Source organism: Microcaecilia unicolor, chromosome 1, assembly GCF_901765095.1.
Source record: "Microcaecilia unicolor chromosome 1, aMicUni1.1, whole genome shotgun sequence".
Taxonomy (NCBI): Eukaryota; Metazoa; Chordata; class Amphibia; order Gymnophiona; family Siphonopidae; genus Microcaecilia; species Microcaecilia unicolor.
Window position 1 is genome coordinate 366,568,563 of NC_044031.1, and position 16,939 is coordinate 366,585,501.

General features: G+C 41.5%; 1 protein-coding gene across 2 annotated transcripts in view; it reads right to left on the minus strand.

Moving 5' to 3' along the window:
* LOC115474405 (uncharacterized protein DDB_G0271670-like) overlaps positions 1 to 8,268 on the minus strand; it is a 655,547-nt gene extending 647,279 nt beyond the window's left edge. For both annotated transcript variants that reach the window (XM_030209864.1, XM_030209856.1), the window contains exon 1: positions 8,060 to 8,268. The gene's annotated coding sequence lies outside the window, so the exon portion shown is untranslated. The remainder of the gene's footprint in view (positions 1 to 8,059) is intronic.
* Positions 8,269 to 16,939: the final 8,671 nt, after the last annotated feature.

Here is a 16,939-nt window from a genome sequence, read left to right on the forward strand (position 1 = left end):
TTTTGGTTTCCCGAAAATGAGTCTGGCTGCAGTGTTCTGGGCTGTTTGAAGTTTCCTCAGTATTTGCTCTTTGCAGCCTGCGTATAGTGAGTTGCAATCGTCAAGATGGCTGAGTATGAGTGATTGCACTAGGTTGCGGAAGACGGATCTTGGGAAGAAAGGTCTTATTCTCTTCAGTTTCCACATGGAGTAGAACATCTTTTTGGTTGTGTTGTTTGCATGGGTTTCAAGTGTTAGATGGCGTTCAATAGTGACTCCAAGGATTTTTAGGGTTTCTGAAATTGGAAGGTTTAGGTTTGGTGTGTTTATTGCGGTGAATTCATTAGTGTTGTATTGGAAGGTAAGTATCAGGCATTGGGTTTTTTCTGCGTTCAATTTCAATCGAAATGCATTAGCCCAGGTGTTCATGATTTGTAAACTTTGATTGATTTCGTTGAGGATTTCTTTTGTGTCCTGTTTGAAAGGGATATATATTGTTACGTCGTCAGCATATATGTACGGGTTGAGGTTGTGGTTTGATAGAAGTTTTGCCAAGGGTGTCATCATCAGATTGAAAATAGTTGGTGAAAGGGGTGATCCTTGAGGTACTGCACATTCTGGTGTCCATGCTGCAGATGTGGTTGAGTTTGATGTGACCTGGTATGAGCGCAAGGTTAGGAACCCTCTAAACCAGTTTAGGACATTGCCTCCGATGCCAACGTATTCAAGTATATGTAGTAGGATTTCGTGGTCGACCATATCAAAGGCACTTGACATGTCAAATTGTAGTAGGAGTATGTTGTTGCCGGTTGCGATGATTTGTTTGAATTTGGTCATTAGGGTAATTAAAACTGTTTCTGTGCTGTGGTTCGATCGGAATCCTGATTGGGCGTCATGCAGTATCGAGAACTTGTTTAGATAGTTTGTGAGTTGTTTAGTTACGATCCCTTCGGTGATTTTGGTTATTAGTGGTATGGATGCAATTGGTCTATAATTAGTTATTTCGCTTGCACTTTTTTTTGTGTCTTTGGGTATTGGAGTAAGTAAAATTTTTCCTTTTTCTTTTGGGAAAAGTCCGTTTTGTAGCATGGAGTTTATATGGTTCGTTAGGTCTATTATGAACTGTTGAGGGGCTGATTTCATGAGGTTGTTTGGGCATACATCTAGTTTGCAGTAGGATTTGGCAAATCTTTTGAGTGTTTCAAAGATGAGGTCTTCTGATATTAATTCAAATGCGGTCCAAGTTCTGTCTGCTGGGTATATTCCATCTTCTGGGTCTAGACAGTCTAGGAGTGTGGTGTACTCATTGGGGCTGGTGGGTATTTTCAGTCGTAGTTGTATAATTTTCTCTTCGAAGTATTTCGCAAGGTTGTCTACACTTGGTACGTCTTTGTTGTTGTTTGTAACTGGCGTGGTGTCTAGCAATTTATTCACGAGGTTGAAGAGTTTATGTGTGTCTTTGTAGTTTGGTCCAATCATTGTTTTGTAATGTAGTCGTTTAGTCTGTTTTATGGTGTATTTGTATTTCCTCCGAAGTAGTTTCCAGGCAATTAGTGTTTGTTCATCTTTCTTCTTGTACCAAGCGCGGTCTAATTTCCTGACTTGTGTTTTAAGGTCTTTCAGTTCTTCGGTAAACCAGGAATTTGTTTTTTTCCTGTGTGCTATTCTGGTTTGGACTGGGGCGATTTTGTCTAATGTTGTTTTACATATATCGTCCCATGTTTGGAGGAATTGGATGGTGTCTGTATCCGTTGGCCATTCGTTTTGATAGATCTGTTGCCAGAATGTTGTGGGATCTATTTTTCCTCTCGTGGTGTATGTTGTTCGTTCAGGTTTGCTGATTGCGTTTCTATTTGTTGTTTGCCAGTGAAGGGAGACATTTGCTTTATGGTGATCTGACCAAAGTGTTGGTGCCCATCTTGTGTCTGTAAGTAGGATTGTTGAGTCTAGATCAAATTTGTGTGTGATGATATCTAGTGTGTGTCCTTTTTTGTGTGTTGGTTGAGTGTTAGGTGCGTGTAGATCCCAAAGTTTTAGAAATTCTTTACACTCTCGTGTGCCTGTTAAGGTGTCGTCTTCGAGGTGTAAGTTGATATCTCCTATTATGAGGATGTTTGAGGCAAGGACACATGTATTTGAGATGAAGTCCATGAGTTGTGTTTGGGCGTCTTGCCATTTACCTGGTGGTCTATAGAATAGGATTGCGTTGATGTGTCCTTGGAGGTTTGGGTGACTGATTCTGGTCGAGGCAATTTCAAGTTGAGGTGAGGTGGATTCACCGGTGGTTGTGATGGTAAACTCGGATTTGTAAATAATGCCTATTCCGCCGCCTCGTTTTCCATTTCTTGTCCAGTGGGTGATTTTGTATTCTGGTGGGCATGTTTCTAAGATGGCTGGGTCTGTAGGGCTGTGGAACCAGGTTTCTGTAATGAATAGGAGGTCTAGATTGTCTGTGGTGATCCAGTCTAGTATATCTACTGAGTTGCTTACTGCTGATCTTGCATTGATGTATCCTAGTTGGATTGTGTGGTATGGTTCCATTGGGGGGTTCGATGTGCTTATTTTTTTTTTTTTTTTATTAGATGTCTGTTTCCTCGTTGGTTGAATTTTTTGTTATTGTTTTTTTGTTTCTCTGTTAGTTTGCGGTTTTCGTATGTGGAGTGTTTTCCTTTTGGTTGGTTGTCGAGTCTTTGGTCTGGTGGGCTGTTGATAGGTTGTACACAGCGTTGGTGTGTTGTGGTTGGGTCGTTATGTATGTTCTTTGGGGTGGACATTTTGTGTATGTTAGTGATGTATGATTTGTGAGTTATGGGTTTGTTGTTGTCTGGGTCGTGGGTTGTGTTTCCGTGTGTGAGTAAGGTGAGACCGTAGATGGTTAGGATTGTTGTGCAGGTAATCATGTCAGTGTTTAAGGCGCTATTACGATTGGTTTGCTAGTTTACAGTTAAGCGAATCAGGGTCTGCAGTTTCATCTAGGCTTAGCATCAATTCATGCTAATTATGCTTAGCAGTTAATCATATCAAAGCAGAGCCTGCGTTTACAATTCAGCATAATAATAAGTGTTACATGAATGTAAGCCTGTATTTAAAATTAAGCATATTAGAACAATCAAAGTGCGATAGAGCCTGCATTTACAGTTCAGCATAATAATAAGCGTTACATGGGAGTAAGCCTGCATTTAAAATTAAAGCATATTAGAACAAGCAAAGTGGGATAATTGCATTTAAATTTGGGCTACTAGTGGTGCAGGCAACAGTTTATGAGGAATTCAATGCATTTACATTCAAACAGTGTAGAGTACAGTTCTATTAGGCGAGTCAGTTTATTTGCTTTCTATTTAAAGCAAAGGAAAGCAGAGTGAAGGACTTTTAGCTGCGAGCTGTGCATGCAGTTAAGATAATCTAGCGGTGCATGCAATTGGGAGCAAAGAAAGCCAGCAGAGCATTTGGTGAGTCCGGTGTACTTGGTCATGGTCCGACCAGGGTGTTCATCAGCCACATGGTGGGTCAATACTTGTGATTTACCTCGGTTCTCCGGCAGTCTCGGGTGGTCCTTACCAGTCGGGGGTGCAGGCTTGTGACAATCAGTGGGCAGGCCTGCACATCGGTTATGAAGTTTGTAGTTAGTTTTCCACTAACCTCATTGGTTGTCCATGCGCAGGGCTTTGGGCTGGGAGTCGATTCTCGCTGCCATTGAATTCAGCGATGTGGATCAATCTCGGTCCTCAGTCTGGGGAGTCTCGGTTCGATCCACTCAGTGGGGGTCAGATTCTCGGGCTTTTTCGGAGGGTTCGTCCTCGGGTCGCTCTCGACGGTATGTGCGCCGGGGCCCTCTGGTATATTTGTTAAGCTCAGTTCGACCCGGGTTCAGAGGAGTAGACCTCGTGGTAGACTTCGCGGCAGTCCCCCACGAGGCCGTCAGTCAGTTCGGCACAACTGGGTTACGATCGGGTCGGGGATGCGTGTTGGGTCTTTGTCCGCGCTGGAACTCTGGTAGTTCTACTTGCACCGCCGATGTTCCGCCGGTCGGTTGGACCGCCGGTTTTCCACCGGTTAGTTTCGGCTGTGGTTTCAGCTCCTGGTTCAGATTGAATCAGGCAGGCTCATCTGTTGCTGTGTGGTCCCTCTCCGTCTGTCAAGCGACCACGTGCTGGGCCCTCTACTGCTTTGCGACCTGGTCAGGTGGGCCTTTCTCGCCGCCAATGTGGTTCTTTGGGGCTGCGGGCTGTAATTCTAGCCTTTCGCTTATTATGTACACCTTCACTGTTTTTAGTTGTTTTTCCTTTATATGCAATAAAAAAATAAAAAAAAAGATTCAAACATATCAGTTAACGATGTAAAAGCATCCCAAATTTGATTGGACTTAATTCCATCTAACAAAGCTGAAGAATCGAATTAATAAACCATTTCATCAATAGTGCTGGTCAATACATCAGCACGAATCTTTAGTACATTATTAAAAAAAAAAAAATCTGCTAGATCTTGAGCCAAAGGTACAAACATGCAAGAATCTAAAGAATTATTAGACATGGTTGTAAGAGATTTCACCAATGAAAAAAGTTTGTTGCTATTAATGTTACCTTCATTTATCAACTGGCTATATAATACTTTTTTCCCTGGATTTTTTCCCTGGATTTCGATAACCCTTTTTTATATTGTTTAATAGATAGATTTCCATGCCAGTTTATCCTCTAAATTTATTGGTCTTGCGCCACAGTCTTTCACATTTTCGACAACTAAGTTTTAAAGTTTTTAATTCAGAATTAAACCATGGTGAATTTTTGTGAGAATTTACTATTCAGGTTGCAAAGGAGATATATTATCCAAAACAGATAAAGTTGCCAAGTCCCAGCAAGATTTCAGAGAGTTATTAAGATTGGGAGTATCAAGACATACTTGCATTTCAAACCAATAACTATTACTATCGATTTTCTCCTAGTCAAAATGGTTTTTGTTTAGAGTATGTAAATGGTTTCTTGAGACAACTTGAAGTTAAACAATAATTGAGAATGGTCTGACCATGGAACAGCAGACCAGATGTTAGAATCTATCAAAAGAGTCGAGCTACTAATTAAACAATTAAGAACATGTCCCTTTTCATGTGTTGGACCACTACTGATCAAATTAAGATTACAAGACTGCAAATATTCTATACAATTAACAATATTAGGATCACCAAAGATACTGAGAACAGGTATATCAAAAGTGATGAGAATAAAGCTGACATGCTAAAGAAATACTTCTCTTCAATGCTCACAGAGGAAAATCCTGGAAAAGGACTGCAGTCGGCTGCCAAGGGTATATCTGGGAATGGAATGGATATTGCACTGTTCACGGAAGAAAGCATTTATAAACAACTTGAAAATCTGAAAGTTAACAATGGAGTCTGTGCTACAGAAAAAGATAATTAACTTTCTAGAATACAACGGGTTGCAGGATCCAAGGCAACATGGCTTTACCAAAGGAAAATCCTGACAAACTAATCTGATTGACTTCTTTGACCGGGTGACCAAAAAATGGATAAAAAAAAACATGCACCAGATGTAATCTACTTGGATCTCACCAAAGCCTTTGATTCAATTCCTCAAGCTGAGAGGGCTGAACTTAGGACCCAAAGTTGTGAACTGGATTGGAAACTGGTTGACTGACAGGTGACAGAGGGTGGTGGTAAATTAAATTCGCTCTGAGGAAAGAAAGGAGAGTAGTGAAGTGCCTCAGGGTTAGTACTGGGGTTGATTCTGTTTAATATATTCATGAGAGACATTGCTGAAGGGTTAGAAGGAAATTGCCTTTTTGCAGATGACACAAAGATAGTCAGTAGAGCGGATAACCCAGAGAGAGTAGAAACCATAAGAAAAGATCTCCAAAAATCAGAAGAATGGTAAAAGGTATAGCAGTTACAATTTAATGCAAAGAAGTGCAGAGTGATGCATTTGGGATGCAGAAATCCAATGGAGGTGTACAAGATAAGAGTCAATAAAGACTTCTATAAATTAACAACAACAAAAAAAAGATTGATAAGCACAGCTCAGGAGAGGGACCTTGGTATGATGGTGTCCGAGGATAGCAAGGTACCAAAACAATGCGAAAAGGCGGTGGCCATGACCAGAAGGATGCTAGGCTACGTAGAGAGTGATATAACTAGCAGCAGAAAGAAAGCATTGATACCCATGTACAAGTCGTTGGTGAGTCCTCATTTGGAGAACTATGTTCAGTTTTAGAGGCCATACCTTGCAAAGAACATAAAAAGACTTGATGCGGTTCAGAGAAAAGCAATGAAAATGGTATGGGGTCTACGCCACAAAACGTATGAGGAAAGATTGAGGACCTGAAGATGTATACCCTGGAGGAAAGGAGAGGTAGAGATGATATAATACCTTTCAAACATTTAAAAGGTATTAATCTACAAAGAAACCTTTTCCAGAGACGGGAAGGCAGTAGAACTAGAGCACATGACTTGAGGATGCAGGGGGCTCACTCAAGAATAATGTCAGGAAGTACTTTTTCACAAAGAGGATGGTGACACATGGAATGCTCTCCGACGGGAGGAGATGGAGATGAAAACGATAACAGAATTCAAAAAATTAATGGGATAAACAAAGGAATCTGTATGGAAGAAACTTAACGGTGTTTAGATGGCAACTCCAGTAATTGGGAAAAAATGCCAGTACCGGGCTGACTTCCACAGACTGTGCCCTGATCATGGCTGGACAGATTTGGATGGGCTGGAGTGGGGCTTCAGTAATTCGAGAACAAGGCCAGTGCCAGGCAAACCTCTATGGTTTATGTCCTGAAATTGGCAAGGACCAATCAAGTACGCATATATAGTATCATACTTTATGCTATGAGTTTATTTTGTTTGGGCAGATTGGTACCAATCTTTATCTATCATCATCTACTATGTTACTATGTATTTGTGGGGGCCAAAGTAGAACATGTGAGAAAGAGAAAAAGCACATCATCCACTCTGTTCAGCAACAGCTGTGGCTCTCACAATTTATTATTTTCTTTTTTGCAATAGTATCCCTACTTGAAAAAATAAAGACCTCTGCCTTGGACACAGCACAGAAAAACAGCCTGAATGAATTCACATCTAGAGCCCATATCTTGCTCTTTACTCCTAACTGCTGGATCCTGACTGGCTGCAGGATAAGAATCAGGGAAGCCAGGGTTCAAACCCCACTCCTGCCCTTGTGATCTTAAGCAAATCTTTTAACCTTCCGATGAATCAGGTACAAACAGATCGTAAACCCTCTGAAGATAAGGGAAGTGTTCACTACACTTGAATACAATTTGCCTTGAAAAAGGCGTAAGGCAAATCTTCTTCCTAGACCAACAGAAACATTCAGGATCTGATATACAGGAAAATGTTTTATCACTCGTCTAGCACTCAAACTCATTAACCAATCACATAAAGTATCTCAGGAGAAACTTTGCTGCTCAGAAACCTACCAACATTTTCCAAGCCACCTGTAGAAACAAAGGTGTGGAAAGCGAACACTGCAGATAACACACACATAGGAGCCAGCTCTGTGGGTGTTGAGTATCCCCAATATTTATGTTTGTATCCAAAAGTAAGTTTTGGTTCAATGTGACTTAGAATTTACAGTTAGGAAAGGTTACAGTAGTGTTTTATAGTTAGAAGACGGTGGTACAGAACATCAGAATCTTATGTAGTTAACTATTGACTTTTTTTTTTAAGGTAGGTCTTCAGTTCATTATTGAGCAAACTTTGTGTGTCCAAGGATGGGCAGTTTCCATTGGATTTAGCACCACCAATCATTTTGAAAAAAGTTAGCTTCTATAACGCACATCTCTGGGTTACAATTTTATCCAACCGGAGGTGACAAGCATCACATTCTTACCCTATCAGAAACACCATACACCAACTCTTAATACTTTCCGTAGAGAAGAATGGGGACAAGACCCCGCCCCCTCACCGGAACGTTCACACATTCCAGATGGTAGATACTCCAGTGCCATAAGAATTCGAGAAAAAAGGTGCCCACCTGCAGCCCACCCTTCCCCCGACAGGAACGTTCTGCGACACCTTGGTGTCTAACACTGCTGCCCCACTCACCTGCTACGTTTCTCCTACGACAGACAGACGCAATAACACAACCACCAGAAACGATGGCGTCGGCCACACAGACAACCCGCCGACCTCCAGGCGACAGGGCATCTGAAAGCGCCACAGGCCGGTACTTCTTTGAACCCCCCCCGTAACAGACGACAGCTCTGTAGTGCACTGCGCGTGCGTCTACTCTTCTCAAGTCAACCACAACAACCTATAGCAGGCGCAGGCGCATACAGCCTGTTCTGTAAGCGTGACTTAAGTGACTTCCGGTAGGAAGCGAGACGAGGAAAAATGTAGAAGAGGTTCGATATAGATGCATAAAAGGTGTATGGCCTACTAAGCAGCGCCGCCTGGTGATAACTATTTTAGTATGAGAATCGCAAGAACAATATCCATCCACAATACAATAAAATCTATCTCAAAATCTATCTCAAACGTGAAGTCTCAACTTTACCTATATGCTTGGATAAGACGCAGATAAACACTCAGATTTATTACCTGAATATTAACCCGACAATGTTATTAATACTTTTTTAAAGATCTCTTTTTAATTATGTTCCAGACTAGAATGTTCCTTTACGATTTGGTATGATTGTTTTATGTTATGAGCATAATTTTAAACAGTGGAAAGAGGTGACTTGATATTAACAACGCTGGTTTTTGGACCTTTGAACCAGTGGTGTAGCCAGAAGGCAATTTTCCAGTGGGCGTGCATTTCCTCTTCCCTCCACCCCTCCCCATTCACTTTAAAAATTAAATACCATAGCTAGCAAAGACTCCCAGCCCTGCCACGTGAAGACCCACAACAAGCCAGCCTATGTTAAAAATGTGTAACAGTCAAAGCCTCTGCTTTGCTAGGTTTTGACGTCAGCAGGAGCAGACTTTTGTAAAATAGGCACCGGTTGGTTTCGCCTAGACAGTACCGCAGATGTTGTCACTCAGGTGTGGTGTGGTCAAGAAGGTTAGTTTGAGAACAGGAGACGGTATGAGGCTATCTAGCCCAATGAGGTTTAATAGACAGGAGATAAAATGATGTCAGAACGCTGAAACCAATTAGGACAATCTAACTTTCCCCTTCCCAGCGCAGCTGTCATCCCCGTTCACTCAAAACAAGGCAAGCAACCCTGTGAGCTGCTGCATCCACGTTGTCGGTCTTTATTGTTGGTAGCATTTTTTATTTAATCTCACGTATATTTTCAAACATGCCAGCTTGTACAGCATACAGATGTACACAGAGAAAGTATAATAACGGAATAACTTTTCATAGGTAGAGTAGTAATGTGTTATAAATCTTATTCAGTGGTCAGTTGGAGGGGCTGGTTACAGGAACAAAGATTTTTTTTTTTCTCCTGGTAATGGGCCACTAAAAGACATGTTATGAGAAACAGGTGCTCAACATTCTGAGATTTTATCTATTTATGACATTCATAGCCCACATTTAACACGTATTAGATTGAAACCAGAGAGCATTTGAAAGCTTTTTTTTTTTTTTTTTCCTGTGCCTCCTAGATCAACAGAGAAAGATGGTTTGTGAGAACTTGCTCCTTCTGTTTTGAAGAATGCAGTGATAATTATAAAAATGCACTTAATATTGTTTATTAATATTTTGATGCAGGAATTACCACTATTGTTAGCAGAATCTATGGTACTTCAGGAGTCAAATACCACACACCAGAATGAGAGAGAAATCTTCTTTATTTGCCAGCAAATAAAGTAGGACATCAGCGCTAGCCCTCTCCTTCTCTTCAGCTCTCTGTGTCTTATCTCGTCTCCTCTTTTGGCTCCTTCTCTCTAACGTAAGCTGCTTCTGTTCTCATTTATACATGGTTCTAAACCCCTCTAGCCCCCCTTTCTCACCAGATGGTAAGGAATAGATTGATTACCTTGTCTTGAACTAATTATCTCTACACTTTTCTTAAAATATCAGTTACATAGGTTTCAAATATTTCCTAAACTGACCTACGACCTGGGGCCTCTCAAACTAGACAATGCGGCACCTATCTCCTGCATTTTATTATTATTAAATTCTCAGATTCCCAGTTAACTTCATAACTTAAAATGCTAACTGGACTCTGGCATTCATTAAGGGGCCAGTCCTACACTTAGCTATAATCAATCAAGGAAAAGAGTTGACTTTTCCTGACCTCTTTCACCTTTAGCTTCATACACAGAACTAGCTAGGAATGTGGATAATTGAAACCAGATGACCTCTTAAACTGCAGACAAAGACTGAATTAAAAAGATATTTTACAGAGAGAAATAGAACTTATTAAGTAAACAGAATAAAACATATTTTAAAATAAGCAGAAATCAGAATTCCTTATAAGACAGAATCTAAATTATCAAGAAATTATTTAAATCTAAACTATCTCCTTCTCTCTAAACAGCATTCAGCCTAATCTTTTAAAACTGCCTGCTTGCTGATCCCCTCGAGACTGTCCAGTATGCCTTGCTTAGAATGGCATCCAGATGTGGTTTATTATTATGCCTATGAACTAGCCTTAACAATCCGTCACTCAAAAAAAGGACAAAGAAAGTTTTATTTCTCACTGACCTTTCTAACCTCTAGTCTAGCAAAAGCTAGACATTTGAGTAATTAAAACCAGATGGCATTCTACCACTTACAGGACTGAACCAAAGTTAAACAGAATTAGCAAATTAATATGATTTCTCTGTCCAGGCTGCCTCAATTTACTACTGGTTGATATACAGCAGAAGTTAAACCAAGGCAACTTCATGCTTTGTAACATAATTTTAATAGCATTTCTCAGTTATTACACAAATACAAATAAAATTATGTTAATTATATGACCGTGTCTGCCTCTTATAGTAGTTAGGATAACCCAGTCCTGGAGTTACCCAAGGCAGTCAGGTTTGTCAGGATATTGACAATGAATATTCATGAAAGATTTGCATACAATGGAGGCAGTGCTTGTTATGAAATGCTTTGAGTCCTACTGATCTGTACCATCTGTTGTATTATTTTGGTGGGTGGAAACAGTCAGGTGGGCTTATAGGGAGGGAGAGGAAGGGTTCTTGGCATATGATCTCTGTAAAAAATTTTATTGTGCCATGTTGGATGGTTTACTGGTTCCGTATGAAGCTAATCAACTACTACTACTTAACATTTCTAGAGCGCTACTAGGGTTACGCAGCGCTGTACAAATTAACAAATAAAGACAGTCCCTGCTCAGAAGAGCTTACAATCTAAAGGACGAAATGTCAAGTTGGGGTAGTTTAGATTTCCTGAGAGGAGGTGTAGTGATTAGGTGCCGAAGGCGACATTGAAGAGGTGGGCTTTGAGCAATAATTTGAAGATGGGTAGGGAGGAGGCCAGGCGTATGGGCTCAGGGAGTTTGTTCCAAGCATGGGGTGAAGCGAGGCAGAAAGGGCGAAGCCTAGAGTTGGCGGTGGTGGAGAAGGGTACTGAAAGGAGGGATTTGTCAAGAGAGCGGAGGTTACGGGTGGGGACATAAGGGGAGATGAGAGTAGAGAGATAAGGAGGGGCTGCAGATCCAGTGCATTTGTAGGTGAGTAGGAGAAGCTTGAACTGTATGCGGTATCTGATCGGAAGCCAGTGAAGTGACTTGAGGAGAGGGGTGATATGAGTATATCGGTTGAGGCGGAAGATAAGACGTGCGGCCGAGTTCTGGATGGACTGAAGGGGGGATAGATGGCTAAGTGGGAGGCCAGTGAGGAGTAGGTTGCAGTAGTCAAGGCGAGAGGTAATGAGAGAGTGGATGAGAGTTCGAATGGTGTGCTGAGAGAGGAGGGGGCGAATTTTGCTAATGTTATAGAGGAAGAAGCGACAGGTCTTGGCTATCTGCTGGATATGCGCAGAGAAGGAGAGGGAGGAGTCGAAGATGACACCAAGGTTGCGGGCAGATGAGACAGGGACGATGAGGGTGTTATCAATTGAGATAGAGAGTGAAGGGAGAGGAGAAGTGGGTTTGGGTGGGAACACAATAAGTTCCGTCTTAGCCATGTTTAGTTTCAGGTGACGGTTGGACATCCAGGCAGCAATGTCGGATAAGCAGGCCAGTACTTTGGCCTGGGTTTCCGCAGTGATTTCTGGTGTGGAGAGATAAAGCTGGGTGTCGTCAGCATAAAGATGATAGTGGAAACCATGAGAAGAGATTGGGGAGCCTAAGGAAGAGGTGTAGATTGAAAAAAGAAGGGGCCCAAGGACAGAACCCTGGGGAACTCCAACAGAGAGCGGGATAGGGGAGGTGGATGAGCCATGAGAGTGTACTCTGAAGGTACGATGGGAGAGATAAGAGGAGAACCAGGAGAGGACAGAGCCCTGGAACCCAAAGGAGGACAGTGTGTCAAGAAGTAGGTTGTGATTGACAGTGTCAAAAGCGGCGGATAGGTCGAGGAGGATGAGGATTGAATAGTGACCTTTAGATTTGGCGAGGAACAGGTCATTGCAGACTTTAGATAGAGCTGTTTCTGTCGAGTGTAGGGGGCGAACGCCGGATTGAAGCGGATCGAGGATGGCATGAGAGGAGAGGAAATCAATGCAGCGGCTGTGAATGGCGCGTTCAAGTATCTTGGAGAGGAAGGGTAGGAGGGAAATGGGGCGGTAGTTGGAGGGACAGGTAGGGTCAAGTGATGTTTTTTTGAGGAGTGGTGTGACCACGGCATGCTTGAAGGTGTCTGGGACAGTTGCAGTGGAGAGAGAGAGGTTGAGGATATGACAGATGGTGGGGGTGATAGTAGGAGTGATGGTGTTAAGTAAGTTGGTGGGGATGGAGTCTGAGGAACAGGTGGTGGATTTCGAGGAGGAGAGGAGATGGGCGGATTCCTCTTCGGTGATAGCAGGAAAAGAGGAGAAGGAGGCCTGGGTAGGTTGGTTGAGAGAGTGGGTTATAGGATGAAGAGGAGGAGAAGGTTTAGTGGTGAATTCAAGGTTGATCTTCTGGACCTTGTCACGGAAGTAGTTGGCCAGAGATTGCGGAGAGAGTGAGGGGGTTACATGTTTTGCTTTTAATAAAGATGATTATAACATAAAAAATAAGTTTGGATTGTTACTGAATTCTATTATTCTGTCTCACTGTATTTCCAGTTTTGGGATGAGTGGCCTAATGGTTAGTGCAGCAGGCTTTGATCCTGGCAACCTGGGTTTGATTCCCACTGCAGCTCCTTGTGACCTTGGGCAAGTCACTTAATCCTCCATTGCCCAGGTACAAAAACTTAGATTGTGAGCCCTCTAGGGACAGAGAAAGTACCTGCATATAATGTGTACAGCGCTGCATTTCTCTAATAGTGCTGTAGAAAGTAGTAGTATAAGCCATCACAAGAACAAAATATAAGAAAACCAGTGGACTGCATTAGGGGCTTATAGCCCATTTAGTTATGTTTCAACAAATGAGAGATCTGTTTGACTGAAAATATTTTTATTATTTTGACTTATAACCACTTGTCCCTGAGTCATGCTCAAACAACAGAACAATCCATTTATGTATCTAAAAGGTAAACTTCTACAAAACAGATGAAGATGTGATTCCATGTGCCCCAATGAAAGGAGAGTTTAATTCTATTTCCATTTAATTTCAATATATTCCATCATCTTTATAACACCATGCTTCCCAAGGCAGATTACAACATTTAAGATAAACCCACCATGAAACAGGATATCCTCACTAAAAATTTTATTTATTGTATTTGTACCCCACATTTTCCCACCTTTTTGCAGGCTCAATGTGGCTTACAGAGTATAGATATGATAACGTCGTTACATGATTTAAAAAACAGTCGATCATAATCAGAGGTGAAAGAGGATTTAGATGGAAGGTGTTAGGTAAGGTCGTGTGAGAGGTGTTTTTTGGTGTACTTGGGTGGTTTAAGGAATGACTTGTTTCATTGAGGGTGGCTTTTGTAGGCTTTGTTGAAGAGATGTGTTTTCAAAGCTTTGCAAAAGCTGGTTAGATTGGTCATGGTTTTCAGGGCCATGGGTAGTGCGTTCCAAGACTGTGTGCTTTTGTACGCAAAGGTGGTAGCATAAGCCTGTTTGTATTTCATTCCTTTACAGCTGGGGAAGTTCAGATTGAGGAATTTGCGGGCCGATCTTTTGGCATGTCTGGGCGGTAAGTCCACTAGGTTTAACATATAGAGTGGGGCATCTGCGTGAATGATTTTGTGTACAGTCGTGCAGATCTTGAACTCAATTCGTTCCTTGAGCGGGAGCCAGTGCAGTTTCTCTCTTATGGGTTTCGCACTTTCGTATTTAGGTGTTCCAAAAATGAGTCTGGCTGCGGTGTTCTGGGCTGTTTGGAGTTTTTTGATGGTCTGTTCTTTACAGCCTGCATACAGAGCGTTACAGTAGTCCAAGTGGCTTATTACTAATGACTATACTAGGGTGCAGAAGATGTTTCTTGGGAAAAAAAGGTTTTATTCTTTTGAGTTTCCACATCGATTGGAACATTTTTTCATTGTATTCTTCACGTGGGTGTCGAGAGTAAGGTTTCGATCAATGGTGACTCCAAGAATTTTCAGGTTTTCTGAGATAGGAAGTGTGCAATAGGAGGTGGTTATAGTAGGGTAGTTGTTTGTGTTGTATTGGGAGGTGAGAACTAGACATTGAGTTTTTTCTGCATTGAGTTTTAACTTGAATGAGTCCGCCCAAGAGTGCATGATCTGGAAGCTCTGGTTGATATTGTTGGTTATTTCGTTTAAGTCACTTTTGAACGGGATATGGATCGTAATGTCATCGGCATATATGTAGGGGTTAAGGTTTTGGTTGGCTAGGAGTTTGGCTAATGGTATCATCATTAGGTTGAAGATAGTGGGTGAGAGGGGGGATCCTTGAGGAACTCCGCATTCCGGTATCCATGGTGGCGATCTGTCCGTATTCGTTGTTACTTGATAGGATCTGGTGGTGAGGAATCCTTCAAACCATTTGAGAACTGGGCCTCCGATTCCGAAGTACTCTAGTAGGTGTAACAAAATTTCATGATCCACCATGTCGAAGGCACTAGACATGTCGAATTGTAGTATGAGTATGTTCTTGCCGGTTGCGATCGTTTTTTTTAATGAGTTCATTGCCGACACTAGTACAGTTTCAGTGCTATGATTTGATTGAAATCCTGATTGAGACTCATGTAAAATTGAGTGTTTGGTCAGGTATTCCGTGAGTTGTTTCGTCACTATGCCTTCCATCAATTTTGTTGTGAGTGGGATAGAAGCGACTGGTCGGTAGTTGGTTAAGTTCATTGTGCTTTTCTTGGCATCTTTTGGCAGCGGAGTGAGTAGGATGTTTCCAATTTCCATGGGGAAGAGACCATTTATGAGTCTATAGTTTACTTGGTTCGTGAGGTCTTGCATGAATTGTTTAGGTGCGGATCTTATTAGGCTGGTAGGGCAGATGTCAAGTTTGCATTGAGATTTGGCATATTTTCTGAGCCAGTGTGTGAGTTCATTTGCTGAAATCAGGTCAAAGTTGGTCCATGATCGATCGGCTGGGTATTCCCCAGGATTTGGGTCTAAGCATTCAAAGATGCTTGTGTACTCAGTAGTGTTACTTGGTATCATGGGTCAGAGCTTTGTGATTTTTTCGTTGAAATAGTTCGCTAGGTTGGTTGCCGATGGGGTGTCTGTGCTGTTCGAGGTGACCCGTGTGGTGTTTAGGAGGTTATTTACAAGTGAAAAGAGTTTGTGCGTGTCCTTGTAGTTTGGTCCTATTATAGTTTTGTAATGCGTTCTTTTGGTATGTCTGATTTTATATTTGTATTTTCTTTGTACCTGTTTCCACTTTTTGAGTGTGTGTTCATCTTTTTTTTTTTTTTGCTCCATGCTCTTTCTAGTCTTCTGACCTGTGTTTTTAGTTCTTTCAGTTCTTCGTTAAACCATGGGATTGAGTTGTTTCTATGTGAGGTTCTGGTTTGGAGCGGTGCTATTTTGTCTAACACTGTTCTGCATCTGTTGTCCCATTCTTGTAGAAATTGGGATGATTCTGTAGTTGTAGTCCATTCCTCGGTATATATTTGTTGCCAGAATATTAGAGGGTCTATTTTGCCTCTCGTAGTGTAGGTTCTCTTTTCTTATTTTTGTTGTTTTTCTTTTGTTTTCCAGAGGAGGGAGGTGATTGCCTTGTAATAATCTGACCATGATGTGACTATCCATTTTGTATCCCTGAATATGAGGTTCGCTTCTGATGAAAATTTATGAGTTATGATATCTAGTGTGTGTCCTTTTTTGTGGGTGGGTTGCATGTTAGGCCAGTGGATCTCCCATACTTGGAGGAATTCCTTGCATTCGTGTACATTGTTTGAGTTGGTGTCTTCAATTTGGCCATCTATATTGTATACAGTGTATTTAGTTTTTAGTGTAGAAAAATTAGCACAAAATACAGAGTTTCAAATTGCTGTTTCTACCAGCTATAATAATTTTTAAGCTGTTTTAGTGATATTCAATTATTTAATGATATTTATATCTACATAAAATCAAATAAATTAAAAAGCTGTCCAATAAATAAAAAAAAAAAAAGCTTTTGCCCTCCACCTTTTAAGGCACTGCCTATCCAACTGAAACAGCTTTAGACTTGTTACAGATGGACCAACAATTACAAAAATGACAATGGGTATGCAGCAGCTCATAGGAGTGGAGGAGTAGCCTAGTGGTTAATGCAGTGGTTAATGCAGTGGACTTTGATCCTGGGGAACTGAGTTCAGTTCCCACTGCAGCTCCTTGTGACTCTGGGCAAGTCACTTAACCCCTCATTGCCCCTGGTACAAAATAAGTACCTGAATATATGTAAACTGCTTTGAATGTAGTTGTAAAAACCTCAGAAAGGCGGTATATCAAGTCCCATTTCTCTTTGTTTTGAGTGAATGGGGAAACTGAAGAGTAGCAAATCTCCTGGACCGGATGGTATTCCTCCTA